General features: G+C 42.9%; 1 pseudogene; it reads left to right on the forward strand.

Moving 5' to 3' along the window:
• The first annotated feature begins 11557 nt into the window (after nucleotides 1-11557).
• On the forward strand, nucleotides 11558-12313 carry LOC119000338 (proteasome subunit alpha type-6-like; annotated as a pseudogene).
• The last annotated feature ends 8235 nt before the right edge of the window (nucleotides 12314-20548 follow it).

Below are 20548 nucleotides of genomic sequence, written 5' to 3' on the forward strand. Positions count from 1 at the left end.
CTTTCCTACATTTGTTCCTTTTTCCTTTTGATATTTCTTTAGATTCTTTCTTTTGAAACCTACTGACACTTGGTCCTCTTCTAGAGCAGCTGGCTTAATGCAGGACTCTGCCTTGGGGTGTGACTTGTTTGGCCTCTTGTTTCTCTAACTTCTAGAAGTTAGAGAAAAATGATACAATTTGGGTCAAGATTGAGTTTGAGTCAGGATTAAGCTTGTACCTGGAGTTAGTCTGGACTTTGGGCAAAGGGATCCAAAACTTCCTTGTGGCTCATGCATGACCTGGCTGAGCTCATAAAATTTAGGAAATCCATGTGGGGATTTGGGGCCAAAGTTTTTTGATGATAAACACTATGTTTGCTTATTTTCTGACCATAAACATTTGTTGAAAGTTGTCTTTGCTGTTGTCAAAACAGTCAAAAAGAGTTAAGAGAAAAATCAACAAAATGATTCTTTTTGAAGGAATGTGAGGGAGGGGTCCTGGCGAGTGTGGCTCAGTTGGTTGAAGTGTCATCCTATAACCAAAAGGTCGTGGGATCAATTCCTGGGCAAGACACATACCTGGGTTTGGGCTTTGGTCCCTGGTCTGGGCACATACGAATTCTCAGTTGGGGTGTGTATGGGAGGCAACTTCTTGATGTTTCTCTCTCACATCGATGATTCTCTCTCTTCCTTCTTTTCTTTCTGAAAGAAATTAAAAATGTCCTTGGGTGAGGATAAATAAAATAAAATAAAGTAAAATAAAATAAAATAAAATAAAATAACTAAATCCTCTGGAGACGACACTGTCTTAAAAAAAAGAAATAAGAAGGAGGGAAGCCAATCCTTAGTGACAGTATGCCACACAGTTAAATGGACTTTAAGAACACATAAGCAAATCCAGATAGTAGAAAAATACCCAAGCCTATATAAATGACAACTCATGCTCTGATGTATGATATTCTTTGGGAGGCTGATTGTCATGACATATATGATGGAAAATAACCTAATCCTGGAATCTCAGAGAAACTGATGACCACAGACTACAAAGAGATCAATTGGAGAGAGAAAAATTGATTTGCTCTGGTGAAGAAAGATTTTGTGAAAGAGAGTCATCCAAGCAGTTCCTGTAATTGTTTTTTATCCTCCAGCAACATCAATTTTTATATCTATACAGCAATTTCACCAACCTCATACAAACATGCCAGTGTATATCTCTCATCTTAAAAAAATAGCAAATTCCCCTTTCAGTCACTCCCTTTCAGTCAGTCTTTATCATTATTTGTATGATATGTTTCCCTGAAGCACTTGTTATCTGCAATGTTCTTATGTATGTGTTTGTTTCCTATTTACCTCCCTACTCTAGGAAATTAGCTCCACGAGGGCAGGGTCTTGTCTTTCTTGTTTCCTATTTTGTAGGGGTCCTAGAATAGCATTTGGCAAAAAGCTGGGGCCCAATAATGTCTCTTGATTGAATGCAATAAATGGAGTGACATGAAGATACTTTTATAGTTACCAAGGAAAAATAATTTTTTTCAAACGTAACTATAGGATCTCAGAACCAAGTCAGTGGGCTAAACTGTGACTCTAGGAATAATAAGAAAAACCAGTCCATAATCTAGTTGGTTAAGGACCAAGGATGGCAAACATATGGCATAAATGTTGCCACTTCCCCATTCTGCTTTCAAAACATGCATCACTCATTTATCTCAGCTCTTTTTCCTACGGAAAGTATTTACTGTTATTTCTGACATTGAATCCACATTATAAGCGGAAAGATGAAATTTTGCAGAGAATGACAGGTTTGGGAGAAGACCTTATCAATTTAGAAGGTCAAGGTCCTTCCATAAATAATGTTCTTGACCATCAGCTCTGGAGTATGAATAAGGAAAGAAAGAATAGTTGCATAACTTGACTTTTTCCCTTCCAAATGACGCCACAGTTTGATCACTCCACATGCACTGATCAAGAGCACCAGTTGGAGAGCTCAGAATTTAGCCAAGGACAGATGCCAAAACCCAACCAAGAAAAGAACTGAAAGCACTGGGTAGAAGTAAGCCCCACTGGCTGTGATTGGCAGCTGTAATTCCCCTTCTCAGAAAGCTGCTGGCTCTAGGAAAGTACTTGAAGAGAACACTGAGAATTAAAGGAAAGTGTGGGGCACATTAAGAAAGGGGCAACTCTTACTTTCTGAATATTTTCATTTGGGGAAGGAGGCAAAGCAGGTGGAGGCAGCAGTTGGGATGTTGCCTTCCATTCATTAATACGTGGGTGGATCCAACACCAAAATTGAGAGTTCGGGCTTCCTACAACAAGGGAGAAGAATCGACAAGTATTTATAAATTCTACAATGGCCTGAATGCAATAAATGTCATGGCTCTGTCTCTTCACCCCACAACACACCCAGAGCACTGTTGTATATTATACGACTGGCACATGCCCCCAGAATGTGAGATTTCTGTTCACGACAACTGGGGGACCAGTTTGGCTAACTTCTACCTAACTTAAGTGATATAAGGAATGTTGCAGAAATCCTGTCAAGATAGTTAACATGTCAAGTAAGCAAACAAACAAGCAAGACCATACAGAGTGGAAGCAAGCTTTCCATTTGCTTAGACTCCCTGCTGTTGTCCCTGCTCCTGACGTTACAATATAGTGATGGAGCCCTGAGAGAGGTGGGGCAAAGGGTGTGGTTACTCTTTGCTCAGACACTGCCCTCTCCCTCCAGTGGGTCTTTCTGTGGGTGAATCATCTGAGGCAGGACCACGTGAGACCAACAAATTGGTTTTCATGCCTCTTCTGCACAAAGAGGTTGCAGAGTAGAAATAGGGCAAGGGAGCATCAGCGACCTGTTTGCTCAGGGGAATCTTTGTGGGAAATAAATCATTCCTTGGATGTGATATCTGGATCGAATAGGAATAACACCTTCCAGGTAAGCTTCTTGTCTGCATTATTTCCCATTTGTCCATCCTTATCTTCTGGGCCTTCTTCTCCTTTTCTCATTCTTCTGTCCCTTTAGTGCTTCAGGTGCCCTTATTTTTCAAGAAGCCATCTCCTGTTACCAGGTCCCCTTTATCCATCCATTACATCATCTTTTCCCACATTCAGACTTCTGGGCCACAGTGTCTATACTGATCACCTCTTTTTAACATCCAGGTTTCCAGACACTGTACAAAGTGATTCATAGAATCACTGCCTTTAGTCCTCTCAACAATCCAACAATACCTCCAGGAGCTAGCTACCATTTACCTCATGGTAGGAACTCAGAGACTTTAAGTAACTTTCTCACAATCCAAACCAGTAAGTGGTAAGAGCTGGGATTCAAACCTAGGAGTATCTGCTCTTAAGCTCTATTCTAGTGTTTTCCAAAATGTGTAAGTTAGGAGAAAAGTATTCCATGAGATTAAATAAGAACACTGTAAAGAGACTTGAAAATTTTATGCTTCTAAAATAAACATTATACTTGATCTTGTTATTATGAAAAAAATTTGTCTCTAAACATGGTGTCATATCTTGCACTGCTAGTGTTTACCAAGAGGGGTACTGTTGGCCTATAGTCAGGGTCTGTACAGTGTAGAGTGTTTAGTATCCCTGGTCCCTGACAGCTAAATGCCAGTAGGGTCCTCAGTCAATGGGCAACCAAGAGTGTCCCTGTGTCTAAATGTCCCTGGGTGATATGGACATGACTGCCTCCAGGTGAGAATAACTAACCCTAGAGTATAATTACCATGAAGTCAGGGTCTGTGTCTTTTTAACTCATCACTGCATCCCCAGCATCTGGCTCTGAGTAGGCCTTCCGTAAATGCCAGGAAGTCACTTAGTGTACAAATGTGTGATGGCAAACAGATGGCAGCATGGAGCAATCATATTGGATATTATCGAATCTGGTCTCATAGGCATCTGGTCTGTATAATCTCAACATGCCTGTGATATTATTCAATGCTTAGTATATACTAGATACCTGAATCAAATATTGACCAATTAAATCAGCCAAGTACTTTAATCCAGGCGTGAAATTCTCTATCTCATGCTCTCTTGTTGCTATACCCTCTATATAACCAAAATTATAACTGAGTTTTACACACAACTGTCTATTGACAGCTACCATCCAACACAAAGAATCCGGTCTCTCTCCTTCTCTAATGCTTTAGTTCCTTTTTACGAACATTTCTGAGGCCCTCAATGTCTTTTTGCTCTTGTCTGTTCCTCACAGTGGTACTTCCCCTCCTGGTATCCTCAGACTGGCCTTCTCATGCTGACCTCTTCTTTTCAGAAAGTTCTTCTCAAATTCAAAGATAATACAATATGGATAGAAAAATATATATGGACCAGTGGTGGACACTCTTATGCTTACATGTCTCCAGTGGTTTATTTTTAATTCTCAGGGAAGTCTGGATTTTCCTCTGGTCATTTCTTTGTCTGCTTCCCAAGAATCTATTCTGTTTGATCTTTTCATTTTCATTGGCTTCAGGGTCTCTGGTAGTTATAGGAATAGGCATTATGGAAAAAGAGGTGGGAAGGGGTGGAGTGCTGACCCTAGAGATACCTAGTAGGGAGGAGCAGGCTTTGGAAAGCTGATCCAGGCGGAGAGGCTTTAGCGGGGCATCAGTTTTCTAGGCAAACAAGAGTTGCAGCCCTGCTGGGACAAAGTCCAGGCTGGCTATGGGCCAAAAGGGAGTCTGAGAAAAGATGAGGCATAGTGATAAGGAGCTGAGATGAAGGGACTTGGAAACACAGGCATAAAGCAGGCCATAGAGGCTGTCCTAAGGTAGCCTGTCCTAAGCCTTGTCGACACAACCAGGGTAATCTGGGAAGGCTTTCTGAAGGAGTTAGGACTGGATGTGGGGTTTGAAGAAGGGATGGTGTTTGTAGAGTTGACAAGGAGTGTGACAAGCTGTTGTAGTGAGAATGCACGTCGTTCAGTGTTTTGCACCTAAACCGGGCTTTTCCATGTTCTGATTGGCTGAAAGCACGTGAGGACTAAGAGTCCCGCCGGCAGGCCGCAGTGCTGGTTCCCAGGGGCAGCTGAGGTAAACTCTTCCACAGGAGAGTCCCCTTGTGCAGCAGGTCCTTGCACAACATTGTTTCTTTAATGTCATTTTGTTATTCATTGATGAAGTACTGTAGGAACTTAACTCCTGTTTGTATCAATTATAAACAATGGTAAAATTGGTTTTGTCATACGTCATTTGGGGTTTTGTCATATGCCGTTTTACTCAAAGTTGCAGAACTTAACAACATTATACGAAGGCTTAGTGCACCTGATTTACACTTTACAGGGTGCACGACTGTCTGCACTTCCTCTCAACAAATGGATCGAGTTCAGTTCAGCTAGGGAAGTAACTTCAAGGATGTCTTTAATAAGAGAAACAAGGTTTTTGCTTAAGTGCAGTTAAAAACATGTGTACATATAATGCTTACTATATGAAGTTTAAGAAAATTATACTTTGAGTGGCTTTTAAAATGAGAGAGGGGCTCTGTCCAGTATGGCTCAGTTGGCTGGAGCATCATCCCATTCCCAGTTGGGGCACATACCCAGGTTGTGGGTTCAATCCTCAGTTGGGGTGTGTATAAAAAGGCAACCAATCCATGCTTCTCTCTTACATCAATGTGTCTCTCTCTGTCTTCCCTTTCCTCTCTCCCTAAAAACAGTGAAAAATGTCCTTGGGTATGGATAAAAAAGCAAAAGAGACTGGGGTTTGTCAGCCCAAGACAACACAAGCTCTTACCCATGAGAAGCCTGAGATTGGCAGTCACAAACTCAAAAATTTATTGGAAATATATAAGTAATGAACCAAGACAATTGTGATGCAATAGGAAAGGGTGAAGGGCACATACCTCATTTAAAGAGAATGGCTGCTATTTTCTTCCCTGCTTTGTATGTGTGCAAGAATGAGACTCCACTGAGACCAGACTTTCTAACTTTTCAAGAGAAGCCAGAAACGCTATTATTTGTGTAATGCACTTCTCAATCTAAGGAATATTATATGGAGTGCCTTCTGCTGTGGACCTCCAGATTCCAGTCTCTGCCTTAGAGATCATCTAGTTTTGGAAGTCATCTATACCTGTTCTCACTTGTCCCAGCAGGAAGAGTAGACACCTGGAGGGGAAAAGTCTAGCCCCCTAGTATGACATGAAAGACCCTCACCTACTTCTTCAGACTCATTTTCCTCTGTGCTCACCTCCTGCTTTACAGTTTAGCCCTACTGAGCAAACTGTAGCTTGTCTAATGTTCAAGGGACAGAGGCAACTTCAGCCTTAATCTAAAACTTTAGGACAATGAAGTGTCAGTATAAGCTTGAGCTGAGACCTTGTGGAAATTCTGAAATATGTTCACAACTTTTTTCTACATTCCTTCTATCATGTGGTGGGCTTGAAAACTAGTTGGGCTTCTGTGACAAGTCCAAACAAGGGAGTAGGTAGGAATGATGCTACATGGCTTCCCAGGTGAGGTCATGAAAGGTGAGGCAGCATCCACCTTGCTTGGTAGAACTCTTCCACTTGATGCCTTCAGCTGCCATGTAAGCATTCTTGCTGCCCTGGAGCCGCCATGGTGGGAGGAAGCCCAAACTAGCTCATGGGGAGAGACACTGTGGAGAAGTTCTGAGGTGGCATAAAGAGAGAGTAGTCAGGCCAGTCTCCAGGGGCTCCAGTTCCCTGCTTCTCTAGCTCGCCTCAACCTGACTACAACTGCCTGAGGGACTGTGGGCCAGAACCACCTGGCTGAGCTTTTCCCAAGTTCCTGACTCATGAAAATTGTGAGAGATTAAATGGTTGTTACTGTGATAAGCCACTAGTTCTGGGGTTGACTTATTATGTAGGACAGACTTGAAAGAGAATTCAAAGTTTGGATTGGGCCAGAGGTAACTTTGCGTAGAGCCTAGTCTAGTTTGGTATCCTTACTTCTCTGCACTCGACTCTGCTGTTTTTCCTGTGTGACTTCCAGAGGAAGCCAGAGTGATTGGCTGAATTAGTTAATACCACCTCTATTGCATGCCTCATTGGCTGCTCTAGCTAGCCTGAGCCTTTGGGTCAGGTGTACACCCATCCAATCAGTAGCCACTCTCATTGAAGATCAGCTATCATGGTTATGCCAGCTATGCCAGTTTAGGGAACTGTGGGCTTGGCCCTCTCAGTCTGAAGAACTTGGGTGGCAGGTGTCCAGTAGACCTGTGTGGTACATGTGCCTTCTCTCCACCTTTCTCTGCTGTGCTCCATGCTTTAGAATCACCCCACTCCTAACATTCATCTTTTCTGTCTTAATCCAGCATTACCTTCCTCATGAAACTTGATTGTTTCCCTCGGAGCCCTCCTCCATCTCTTTGCACTGCTGTCCCACTTCAGAGAACTCAATAGCTTCCCCATTCATCCCTCCCATCAGGTTAACTGCTGTTGGCAGATTGGGTCTGGGATTTATTCATCTCAGTATTCCCAGTGCTAGCTTCTGCTGTTGGCTCATTGCAGCGGCTGCCATAAATCACTGAATCATTGCTGAATAAATAGATGTGTTTAGGTGAAAGAAAAGAAAAAGAGCCATTACATGAGCTACCTTGAACTTGGAATGCTTTTGATGTCTGGGTTGAGGGGCCTCGTTCTTGTTCACTGCCTCTTGCAACATTTTGACACTGGCTTATCAATTATGTCATTTTGTTACCTGCAGTAGGAACAAGTTGTGTCCTAGGTATGTGGTCTGGAACTTGAAACACATTTTTCCTCATAAAAGCAATGCTACAATTCAGTGGTTTTAAAATTTAAAATAAGGCAAGCAAACAAAAAAGTCACAAAACTCTCTTTAAACGAGATTGCTACTTGAAGCTCACTTCCTTCTCTGCCTTCTACACCCCCTAACTTCCCCTATCATCAGCAGATCCCAAGTTTGCATGGTGGGGGGGGAGCACCTGAAAGCTTGGATTTGAAGCCATAGCCATAAATGAGTGTTGGGCCCTAGAACAACCTGGGAAACCAGTGAGCACTTGAAGCAAAGGCCTAAAACCGCTGTAAGCTACCTGAAGCTTGTTGGGAACATAGCCAGAGGCAGCAAATGACATCTCTAGAAGGGGGAGTACTAAAATGAATTTTTACTTACTCAGTGCTCACTTTAGGTACATTCTTTTAATTTTTGCAGCAGCTGTGCTATGGGGAAAATGACAAAAAATCTACCTCGAAGGGTGTTTGTAATAGAGATAATGTACCTGTGGCGATGTGGACTGTAATAAATGTTTGTTGATTGTAATGTTCATTGTCTTGTCCTCAGTCTGTTGAAAAGTCCCACCAGCCTAGGAGGGTTTATACTCCTGGGATTGGGGCCTCCAATTTCATGACAGGTGGTAAGGGTTCGTATTTATCAGGAAGATTCATGTGGGGTTGAGCATGCTAACATGAAGTTGAAACTTTCGGGTCCAAATGACTAGTGTGTGCATCAGTTTCCTCATCTGTTGAAAGAAGAAATGATAATGATGATGATAATGCAGATGCCCATTCCCTCAAGTTGACGGACACTTGGACGAATCAATGCACATGAGAACAGAGCACCCCAGGACTGCTCCCAAATGTTAGTTCTTAGTGTTGTGCCTTTCCCCCTCACTCTTTCTGTACCTGGTGACAGCAGCATCAACCACTCCAACAAGAGTGTCCCTCACCCCTTTCTTTCTTTTTCTTAGCTTTTAGATTTTTTTTGCATCCAAGATCTGCTGAGTCAGAAAATCTGGGATGGATACCAACAATCTGTATTTGAACAAATCTCCAGAGGGTTCTGGGGCATCCTCCAGTTTGAGGCACTCTCAGAGATCAAATGTCTAGAATCACTTGTTTAAGTAACTCTTGCTGTCTATGCTCTCAGAAGCCCTGAGTTTATGTATGTGAAATAGATGTTACAAGTCAGGACCCCTGGAAAAATTTTCTTCTTGCTACACTAAGACACCATACTAAAAACAGCATTGTTTTAAATGTCTCTGGACCACTTCTACAAAGAATCATTGCTGAACTTTGGATCATATATTTAACTGCCTTCTAAATTCTAAAGTGGGAGATTTCTGCCAAGATGGAGGCGTAGGTGGAAACACTGTGCCTTCTCCCACAACCAAGTTTGAATACAACAAAGGTTTAGTAAACAGAGACACAGCCAAAGAACAGAAAATTGAACTATACAGAAGTCCAACAACAACGAACCATTCAACCTGGACTAGTAAGAGGGGCGGAGCCAGCAGCAGAGCAGGATCAGGCAGGAAAGATCCCCCAACCCAGGTGCGCAGGCAGCCAGGGTAGCAGTGCAGACCCAGTGAGGGTGCGGGGCAGACTGACCGAGGTCACACATTCACATGCAGATAAACCAGCAGAGTGAGCAGTGAGATGGACCACGGAGGCCGAACCCAGCGGCGGAGGGCTGACCACAGTCACACATTCTCGCACAATGGGACTGAATGCGCGGGCCCAGCGATGGTGGCAGCGGCTGGCGGCGGTGGTGGGAGGCAGCAGACAAGACCGCCATTGCTCCTCTTTGACCCCACCCCCACATACAGCGTCACAACCCAGGGACCGAGTTGCCCCACCCTGGTGAACACCTAGGGCTCTACTCCTCATATGTAACAGGCATAAACAGTCCAAAATATGGCTCAAGAAGAACTCAAAGCCCCAGAGCCAATAACTCTAAGCGAAAAAGAAATAGTGAACCTCTCAGATGCACAGTTCAAAATACTGGTGATCAGGATGCTCACAGAACTGGTTGATTATAGTCAGAAATTAGAGGAACATATGAAGGCTAAACTAATTGAAATGAAGGGAAATGCACAGGAAATCAATAGCGATGGAAAGGAAACTGGGACTCAAATCAATGGAATGGACCAGAAGGAGAACAAAACATCCAACCAGAAAAGAATGAAGAAACAAGAATTCAAAAAAATGAGGGGAGGCTAGCCCTGGCTGGTGTAGCTCAGTGGATTGAGTGCGGGCCTGCGAATCAGATGATCGAGGTTTGATTCCCAGTCAGGGCACATGCCTGGGTTGCAGGCCAGTTCCCTGCAGGCCAACTCCCAGCAGGGGACGCATGAAAGGCAACCATACATTGATGTTTCTCTCCTTCCCTTCCCCTCTAAAGATAAATAAATAAAATATTTAAAAGAAGCTGGACCCAAGAAGGAACACACCAAGGCACATCATAATGATATTAGCCAAGACTAAAATGAAGGAGAGAATCCTAGAAGCAGCAAGAGATAAGGGGACAGTCACCTACAAAGGAGTTCCCATCAGACTGTCAGTGGATTTCTCAAAAGAAACCTTATAGGCAAGAAGGGGCTGGAAAGAAGTATTCCAAGTCATGAAATCCAAAGACCTATATCCAAGATTGCTCTATCCAGCAAAGCTTTCATTTAGAATGGAAGGACAGAAAAACTGCTTCTCAGATAAGGTCAAGTTCAAGGAGTTCATCATCACCAAGTCCTTATTATATGAAATGTTAAAGGGACTTATATAAGAAAAAGAAGATGAAAAATATGAACAGTGAAAGGACAGCAAACTCACAGTTATTAACAACCACACCTAAAACAAAAGCAAACCAAGAGGACAGCTAGATCAGGAGTGGAACCATAGAAATGAAGAACACCTGGAGGGTTAGCAACAGGGGAGTGGGAGGAGGAGAAGGGGGGAGAAGGTACAGAAAATAGCATAGACAGTAGGTAGAAAATAGGTAGAGGGAGGGCAAGAATAGTAGGAGAAATATAGAATTTAAGAACTTGAGACATGTGGTCATAAACTAAAGGGGGGAATGGTGGGGGAGGAGGTGTGCAGGGTGGAGGGGAATGAAAGGGGAATAGAACAACTGTAATGGTATAATCAATAAAATATATATATTAAAAAATTTACACCAAAATAAAAAATAAAAAAAAATCTAAAGTGGAAAATACTTTCATAGAGTTGGCACCTATCATATGTAGTTTTTGTTAGGTAGACTGGCTCTGTGTTGCTGCAGAGTACTCATTCATTTAAGTAATCACAATTCAGCTCTTTGAAGTATTGATTTATGCCTACCAGTTTATAGCAGTCTTTTACGTATAAGGAAGGGACAAATCTGCTTTTATTTTCAGATTTTATTTTAAAAACAAACACTTTCAATGGTATTTGGAAGTTTATGCATGTAAAGAATGTGAACAAGTTTGAAGAAGTTTTCTTTAGCACTTTGAAAATGTGCTGGAATTCCCTTGACCTTCTCTCGAATTGATGCCAAGATGAGAGGGAAGACTGTCCAGGATTTTCCTGCTTTCACTGAGTCCTAGATTCCAGGCACAAAGAAATTATAGCTGAGATCCTACAGGGTTTACAGTATAGACTGGTCTCAGTGATGCCATTTCAGGGAAATGACAGACGGCCTGGAAGAAGAGAACTGAATAAAAGTCACTTGGGTGATCAGAGGGAGAAGAACATAATTTGTTCAAGTACTGGCTGAGTTTGGCTTCAGTCCCTGACAAGTTCTAGACTAGATTATTTATGTTACTACTACTACTACTACTACTATTACTACTACTACTGATATGCCTGGTACAGGGGCTGCGGGCCCCAGAGGCATGCTTGAAGTACTGGGTACACCAGCATGTTTCGTGGTTCTAGTGCTGGTTTGACTGCTACAATAACATTTCATCATCAAGGGCTAGCTCTACCAAGGAGAATATGCTATTAACCAGGGTGGCCTTACATCCATAGCTATAAGGGAAAAATGTGCAGTCATTCTCACACAGAAGAAAGTACCTGACAAATTACCGGATTCTAGCACTGTGACTCACTTATTCAAGATAACTGAAGACATGGGCTGTGTGGTGGCAGGAACGACAGCCAACAGCAGATTCCAGGTACAGAGGGCACGCTACGATGCAACTCATAGGAAATACAAGTATGGCTATGAGATTCCTGTGGACACACTGTGTGAAAAAAATTGCTGATATTTCTCAGGTCTACAGGCAGGATGAGGCTGAAATGAGGCCTCTTGGTAGCTGTATGATTTTAACTGGTGCAGATGAAGGACAAGGCCCTCAGGTGCACAAGTGTGTTCCTGTAAGTTTCTACTGTGGGTTTCAAGCCACTGCAGCAGGAGTTGAACAAATCAAGTCAACCAGTTTTCTTGGGGAAAAAAAGTGAAGGAGAAATTTGATTGGACATTTGGACAGTGGAAACTGTGATTACCTCCCTGTCTACTGTTCTATCAACTGAGTTCAAACCTTCAGAAATAGAAGTTGGAGTAGTTATACTTGAAAATCCTAAGTTCAGGATTCTTACAGAAGCACAGATCAACATTTACCTGTTGCTCGGGCAGAGAGAGACTGAACATGTAACTAGTTCGTCAAGTCCATGACGCCACTTGCCTGTGTGTTTGGTGACAACAGACAGACATTACAGGGGCCCCTGGATTGAAAAAGGAACCTATCCCACTCCTCCTGCTACTGACTCAGTTAGGATTCTAGATACATAAAAACAGTGCTTTGGGATGGGGTGGGGGAAATAGTAATAGTAAAGTTTGGGAGACTTATGGGAAAACAGCAGTCATTGGAATTTAGCCCAAGATGTTTAAAAGCAAAATATGTCAGCCTGACCTTTTTCTTTTCTTAATGTTGTTTCTGAGTCATCTATTAAGGAAACATGAAAGACACAAACATAATAGGGACTCAGCCCATATTTGTTGACTGAACAAACAGAGACTTTTGCAAGGCTTTTGATAAGGTCTTTAATGAGCCAGCGGATACAGTGATGACACGATGCAGGCTGGATGCGAGGACAATTAGCTGGTTGGAATAGCCCAGAAAATGGCGTGCACGCTAGCCTGGAGGCAGAGTCCTGACGCTGGGCCAGTGATCCCAGCGAACTCTCCACAACTGAGACGCCACCTGGAGAACAGGCTCCTGCAACGGTACCGGGGAGTGTAACGTATGTGCAGAGGGATGGAATCCAGATCAACAGACTTCATGTAGCAATTTTTAACCTCTTTGTTCCCCCCTAAATATAAGCAATACCTGTTTATTGCAGGCAATTTGAGAAATATAGAAAAGGTTAAGCAAGAAAAGAAAAGAATTCATGAACTCCATTCACCCAAATATAACCACTGCTAACATTTAAATTTTTTTTTATTTTTAGAGAGAGGGGAGGGGAAGGAGAAAGAGTGGGTGAGAAGCGTCAATGTATGGTTGCCTCTCATGTGTCCCCTACTGGGGATCTGGCCTGCAACCCAGGCACGTGCCCTGACTGGGAATCGAACCAGCGACCCTTTGCTTCCCAGGCCCATGCTCAATCCACTGAGCTACACCAGCCAGGGCCACTGCTAACATTTTAATGTATTTTTTACAGTGTTTGGTTAATATACACACTTTCATATCCAGAAGAGTTAATTTTATATCTCTTTTTACTTTAACTAAAGTCCTTTAAAGTGTATTTGTAATGACCATATAACATTCTGTCACATCTGGGTTGGCTCTGCATGTGTCCGTTTGCTGAGCCAAAACCAGCAATAGCAAATATAGCAGCAAATATTGATGTGGTGTTTTACTAAGGCCCAGGTGCTGTTCTAAGCACTTCACATTTATGAACCTTTTAATCCTCAAAATAGCTCTATGAGGTTCTATTATTCTTATTTTACAGATGAAAAACTAACACATAGAGAGTTTAAATAACTTGCTCCAAATCAACTAGATATTAAGTTGTGGGAGAAGGAGTTTTTCTCTCTTCTAAAGTCAATTTTAGTAGTTTACACATATTACATGGTATTGGAATAATTAAATGGCCATCTGGGAAAAAACTGGGTTGATTTTCATATCACACTTTACCTTACTATCAATTTCAGATGAATCAAATACTTAAATGTAAAAGAGGAAATATATTTTTAAAAGATTTTATTCATTTTATTTTTAGACAGAGGGGAAAGAATGGAGAAAGAGAGGGAGAGAAACACCAGTGTGTGGTTGCCTCACATATGCCCCCTACTGAGGACCTGGCCCGCAATCCAGGCATGTGCCCTGACTGGGAATCGAACCAACGACCCTTTGGTCCACTAAACTACACCAGCCAGGGCTAAAAGATGGAATCTTAAATACACAAAAACAGTGTTTCTCAATGTTGGCTAGGCTTTAGAATCTCCTGGGGAATTTATTTAAAAATTATCTATTTAAGTCAGAATCTCTGTTTGCAATGGAGGCACTGGTATTTTATAAAAGCCTCCCTCCCCAGTGATTAGAATGCAGACAGTGCTGAGAAACACTGACCAAAAGAAAAAACTGTGTACAATTTTAAAAAAAATCTGGTAAAAGAGAAAGCTTTTCTATATATTACATAAAACTCAAAAAAAGTCTAAAGAGCCTGCGAACCACACGATTGCGGTTCGATTCCCAGTCAGGGCACATGCCTGGGTTGCAGGCCAGTTCCCTGCAGGCCAACTCCCAGCAGGGGATGCACAAAAGGCAACCATACATTGATATTTCTCTCCTTCTCTCCTTCCCTCCCCCCCTAAAGATAAATAAATAAAATATTTTTAAAAAAAGTCTAAAGAAAAAGCTGATACATTCAGTAGCGGGGAGCTGCTATGTCATGGAGTTTTAGTTTGGGGAGGTGTGAGTGACGTGGTGGTTGCGGTCACACAGCAGTGTGGACCCCTTGATGCCACTGAACTGCACGCTTAACAATGGTTAGTGTAGTAAGTTTCTTGTTGTATCTATTTTACCACAATAAAAACTACATTACAAAGGCAATCATGGCACAATCAAAACATAAGCAACAGATTGGAAAACACAAGCAACCTGTCATGAAAAAAACTTGTATATAAAGAGCTTCCACAAATCAATAAGAAAAAGAGCAATTCCATGTAAAAATGGGTAAAAGATATAAAAAGACAGTTTATAGAAAATAAAATACAAAAGGTTCTTAAACATTTGAAAAAAGACCATTCTCACTAATTATAAGAGAAAATAAAATTAAAACTATGCTGAAAAATAATTCTCATATAGACTGAGAAGGATAAAAATAGGTGGCTAACAACATATTGATAAAGGCCTCAGGAAAAAGTTACTCTTTTTTATTGCTGGTTGCAATAGGGTGTGCTATATATTGGTATATCTTCTATGGTGAGCAACATCAGTTAAAGTTCTCTGTGTGCACACAATTTGAGCTCGTAATTCCACACCTAGAAATTTATTTTACAGAAATATTTATATACAAATGATGCTTATAAGATAGGTATTTTTGAAATCGTATGAGATCGAAGCATCTGTTATCTGTCAAGAGAAGAATTGTCAAATAAATTTTGATATGTCTATTATACTTTGGAGTACACTGGAGGATGTTAAAAAGATAAGGCCTATATATGCTGTACGGAATGACTGTCACTATGTGAAAACCACAAGTGTAAAACAGAGAAATAGCTAGAATTCTATGCATGTAAGAAAATGGTAAGAAAAGTGGATTTCTGGAAGAGGACTGGGGTATGAAAATCACATTTTTCACTGTGCGCTTTCTTAACACTGATTTTTAATGAAAACGTTGCGAATGCTTAACCTCTTAAAATAATTTCTTCTTTTCCTTTAAATAAAGCTTCACTGGGGTGGAAAAGAGCACTACAAAATGGAATCTGGTAGAAAGACGGTTAAGGGCTTGTTTTGTCTGCCTTTGTTTTTAAACAGCTGAGGGAAGACTCCAGTGTGTTCATGTGATGCTGGGATAACATCAGAAGGCAGGAAAAGACTGATGAAGTAAGTTGTTTGCAGAGTGAAATCAGGATTTTGAGGGAAGCCTTAGCTTCAGGCAGGAGCAGAAGCTTATCTCCTTCCGAGATAAGGAGAGACTGGTCCCTAGAAAGACGAAACAGGGGCAAGAGGGCCCAAAGAGCTCAGAAGAGATGAACACCCCGGTAGGCAGGCAAAAACCAGACAGGCAGGTATGTATATCTTGGACCCAGCAGTGGTCGTGTGGACCCTGCTGGTTCATTGGCTTCTGCGTAGTTGAATATCAGGTCCACTTTTTGCCACAGCCTCCCAGCCAGGCCTTTACTTCAGCTGCAGCCACCATCCGGAGCCTTTCCAGGTCTGTCTGGGTCTGCTAGCAGGCTGGGGCAGACATCTGCACCAGATCTTCAGAAAGGTCTTCGGGTTGGAGGTGAGTCCCCAGGTATGTGCTGGAAGGAGTTGTACCGAGGTTTCCAAGCCTCCGTCAGGTCAGATCCTTCACCTCTGAAAGGTGAAATTCTAACTGCCCTGGAGCCTGCCTTGGCCAGGGCTTGACTAGGGTGGTGCCTTGCCCAGAGGGAGTGAGAAACTGAAGCTCCAGCCTTGTGACCTCTATTTTCTGCAGAAATTATCAGATAAGTTATCTGCTGCTGGAGAGGGAGAAGGTGGTTGGCCCCGTGGAGAAGGGGTGGGATGGGAAAGGACAGCAGTTAAAATGGAAAGCAGCTCTTGTGTGAAAGTAAAGCAAGCACTGGGGAGGCTCAGAAGGTAAGAGCTGGAAGCTTTGAGGGCCCCAGGAACCTGCAGTGATGACAGTCTGTGCGGCTGAATTTCTCTAGCAGTTTTCAGTACCCGGGGACACTGAGTGGACAGTAAAGAAGGGAAAGACCCAGGAAACTGGGGGTTTCAGGGGGCCCTGTGGGGAGAGGGGGTGGTTTTGTCCTGGGGCCGCCTCTTTGTCTCCCCACTGGACCCAACCCCTCTCACCTCCAGGGCAGGGAGCCCCATCCCATCCCAGGCCCACTGCTCACTATCCCCAGGTGTAAGATGGTGCCTGATCAGGAGACACACCCTGGAATGTTTCCTGAATTACTCACTGACCCTCCCAAAAACAAAAGCCACACAAACAAGCCCAAAGACTTTATCACTTGATTAAAGCTGTAAGGAGTCTTTGGTCCCAAATGGCATTATCCAGCTTATTTACCTAACTTCTTAACCAGACTTGGTTGCTATTTCCAAATATGAAAACCACCTTTTAAAGTAAGTTAATTAACTGCATGTATACTCAAAAGAACTGAGCCTTTCAGGCCTAGTGGCCATGCGGTAATGCAGTGCTATGACAGAGTACTGTGGGACTTCCAAGGAATCAGGTTGTATTTAGTGCCTTTCCTAAGAAACATATTCAAGGATACCCATCTGCTCACAGCAATAAAATCTTCCCTTAATTGTGTGAAAATCATGTTCAAAGGAAGAAGATATTGAAGATCTATATTTTTAAATGTGCTCCAGGCTATGATTATGATGGCAAATAACTTGCAGGACTCCAAGGAGTCCCCTCTCCTTTCCTAAAAACTGTTTCATCACTGGTGCTTGAAATTCCACTCTTGATGATCCATTGTTGCATACCTTTCCCAAAGTGTGTGCGCTTTGGGGCTGGGGACTGTGGGAGGAGGGTTCTGTAGAGGGAGGGGAATATGCCCCTGGGCAGACTTTACACTGTGTTACTGACTCGTTAGTACTGGTGGCTTGCAGCTCAGAGAGGCCAGCAGACACCTGGTGTGTGAGGAATGCGGAGGGGAAGCTCTTAGAAGTGATTTGGAGATCAGTACGTGTCCTCCACAAATAATTTAAATTTATATGCACCCTTCCTTCCCTCCAGACTCTCCTGCATACTCTGTTCTGGTTTTGTCTCACCTTCATGAGCAAAAGAGCTTACTGTAGTCTCTGAGAGTCTCCCATTTGTTCAGCTAGTCACCCGAGAGTGTTTAAGCACCTTCCAGTTCCTGTGGTAGAAGGAATGAAAAGGTGCCCACGTTCTGGATCTCTCCCTGGATCCCTGGATGGACTGCAGACAGGTGCCCTCAGCTCCAGCTGGCTCACAGTCTCGCAGATGTATTTGGGTCTTGTTGTATAAGTACCAGGATTAACAACCCCACTCCTGAGCCCTGAGCCAGTGAGAGACAGCAATGTCCTCCAAGGACCTGGGAAAGTGCACATGCCATGCAGCACGTAGCTGCCAGGGCAGGGATGACAACGTTGCTATGGAAACGGCTCAGGCAGCCTTTCCAGTCACAACCTCTAGGTGTCTTTCTTTGTGCCATTATTTCCAAGGAGAAACATGGGTAGCTGTCTCTCCTTTTTCTCATCTCTGAGAGTTGCTGACCAACAGGGTGGGGAGAGGTTGAGTGGAGCCTGGGCAGGAAAACAGCTGGGTGGTGGGGCTCCTAGCAAACTGATGCGACCGTGGCTCACGTGACAGCTCAGCCTCTGCCACTGTGTCTAAAAAAGCCCCTCAGAGCTAGCTGATCACATTATGCTACAGCCACTGTCTGCCCCTCTTCCTGTCCCCTCAGGCTGCATGGCATTTAGGAGCAAGGCCAGAAAAAGCAGGATTACTGTAATTACAGCTTGCTCTGGTTCCCAGAACCAGGAGCAAGGATCTGGGGACTCTGAGGCTGCGCACTATGGTTGAGAGTGCATTGGGATTGGAGTCAGGAAGCCTGGACTCTGGCCTGGCACTGCATGATCTTAGGCAAGTCGTTTTCATCCTCCTGACTCAGGTTGCTCATCCAGAAGACAAGAGGACCGAAACAGAGCAATGATTCCAGAGTGCTGCATCGGATCATCTGAGAATCTTTATTAAAAATGCAGATTTCTAGGCCCAGCTCTAGGGGGTCCTATTAAATATGTCTGGGGTGGGCCCTGGAAATCTGTATTAAGCTGCATATAAATTTAAATTATTTGGAGAGTCTGTTGATTTGCTTGAGGTATTAGAGACACCTTGAGAGCAGTCACACCAGGACTATGAATCACTGATTTTTAGGTAAATGTCAAGTACACTCAGATAACTGCTGAGAATACACTACGAGTATGTTATCTGATGAATTCCAGGCCTTATGGCAGTACGTCATTATGTAATGTCTTTTAGTACAAGAAAAAGTGACCATCACCGAAACTCTCTTAGTCAGGAATGACTTCAAGGGTGTACTTTGGCATCAGAGCTGGATAGGCACTCATCCAGGCTCTGCCAGGTGACTGTGACCTACCACCTGCCACACCAATGCTGTAAGAGGTGGGGTGGAGGGTGGGGGGAGGAAGAGTAGGATTCCTAATACAATACTTTCTCCCTTCACTTTGACCATTCTATTTGAAGGAAGAAACTTTTCTTCCTTCACGTCAGTAAGTTCATTTGAAGGGTCTATCCAGACTCTTCAAATTTTTATTTATTTACTGAACAAACGTTGATTGAATGCATATATGCAGTCAGACCCTGTGCTTGGCACTGGGAGACAATAAAGAATAGAGTTATAGGCCAATGATAATATAGTGCCATGAGTCCAATGAAGGTGTTATAGGAGTACCCAGGATGGGTTCTCAACCCAGGCTGGCCCCAAATATCTTCTTGTCCTTCTCCTGCCTCTAAGTATGGGCATTCTCCAAGTCTCAGTTTTACATGGACATTACATGCCATTTATTGGCAGGAGGATGGAGCAGAATGAGGTTGGCTATGACCAGCAAACTGGATGGATTGAAGAAAAGAAGGTGGCCCTGGGAGGAAGAATCTAACAGTAGGTGATGAGAAGTTTGGACTGGAGGCCAATTGGCATCAAGAAGGTCCAAAGAGCTCAGAAGAGATGAATGTCCTGGTAGGCAGGTGAGAACTAGACAGGTAGGTATGCATTTCCTGCAGCAGCAGTGGTCATGTGGGCTCAGCCTCAGGGTTCTGGGGGAGTGACTATGGTGGAGCCTTGCCCAGAGGAACTCAGAGACTGGATGTGACATTCAAGCATGGACAGAGATGAGGGGCAAGATGGGGGTCAAGGGGAGGTCCAGTGAGAGATTCCCTGAGGAAATGATATTTGAGCTGAGATCTGAAGGATAAATAAGACATTACCTGGACAGGAGAGGAGGAAATGATTCCAAGAAGAGAAACCAAAATGCAAAGGCCCTGTAGAGAAGTTATTGATGCCTGTTTCTTGGATAAAATCAGTGGGCTGTCTTTCTGTGGAGAATGAATAAGAGCTCAGGAACCTCAGGAACTGGGAAATGGGCTAGGCCCTGGGAGACATCAGGAAGCCTGAAAGGGGATGGATTTGGGGGAGGAAGTTTCTCCCTAAGCAAAGAGAACATTAATGATCATCGTGCAGTTGATCCGAGGGTCCTGAGGTGGCCAGTTTGAGGGCCCTTCTTCATCCCCTAGGGATAGCTAGGTACCTGGAAAGGAAATAGGAGATACTTGGATGTAGTTATTTTACTTCCACAAAGGCAAGAATCTCATAATAGATTATTTTTGCTTTAAACAGTCAATTATCTTTTAATAATGTAAGAAAAGAAAAGATTTTAAAATATTTTCCATATATTTAGCATTTTTGATGATCTTCATTCTTTCCAATTGATCTGAATTTTCATATGGTATAATTTCCCTATTGCCTGAAGAACTTCCATTAACATTTCTCCTATGTGGATTTAGTAATAATAAATTCAGCTTTTATTTACTTGAAATATCTTGATTCCACCTTCAGTTTGGAAGAATATTGTCACTGGATATAGAATTCTAGCTTGACCATGTTATTTTTTCAACACTTTACAGATATCATTCTATCGTCTTCCAGCCTCTATCTTTTCTGGAGAGGAAGAAGTCATTATTCTTAATATCAATTCTCTCT

The sequence above is a fragment of the Sturnira hondurensis genome, unplaced genomic scaffold (assembly GCF_014824575.4).
Source record: "Sturnira hondurensis isolate 20B ecotype Veracruz unplaced genomic scaffold, ASM1482457v3 Scaffold0015596, whole genome shotgun sequence".
Lineage (NCBI taxonomy): Eukaryota > Metazoa > Chordata > Mammalia > Chiroptera > Phyllostomidae > Sturnira > Sturnira hondurensis.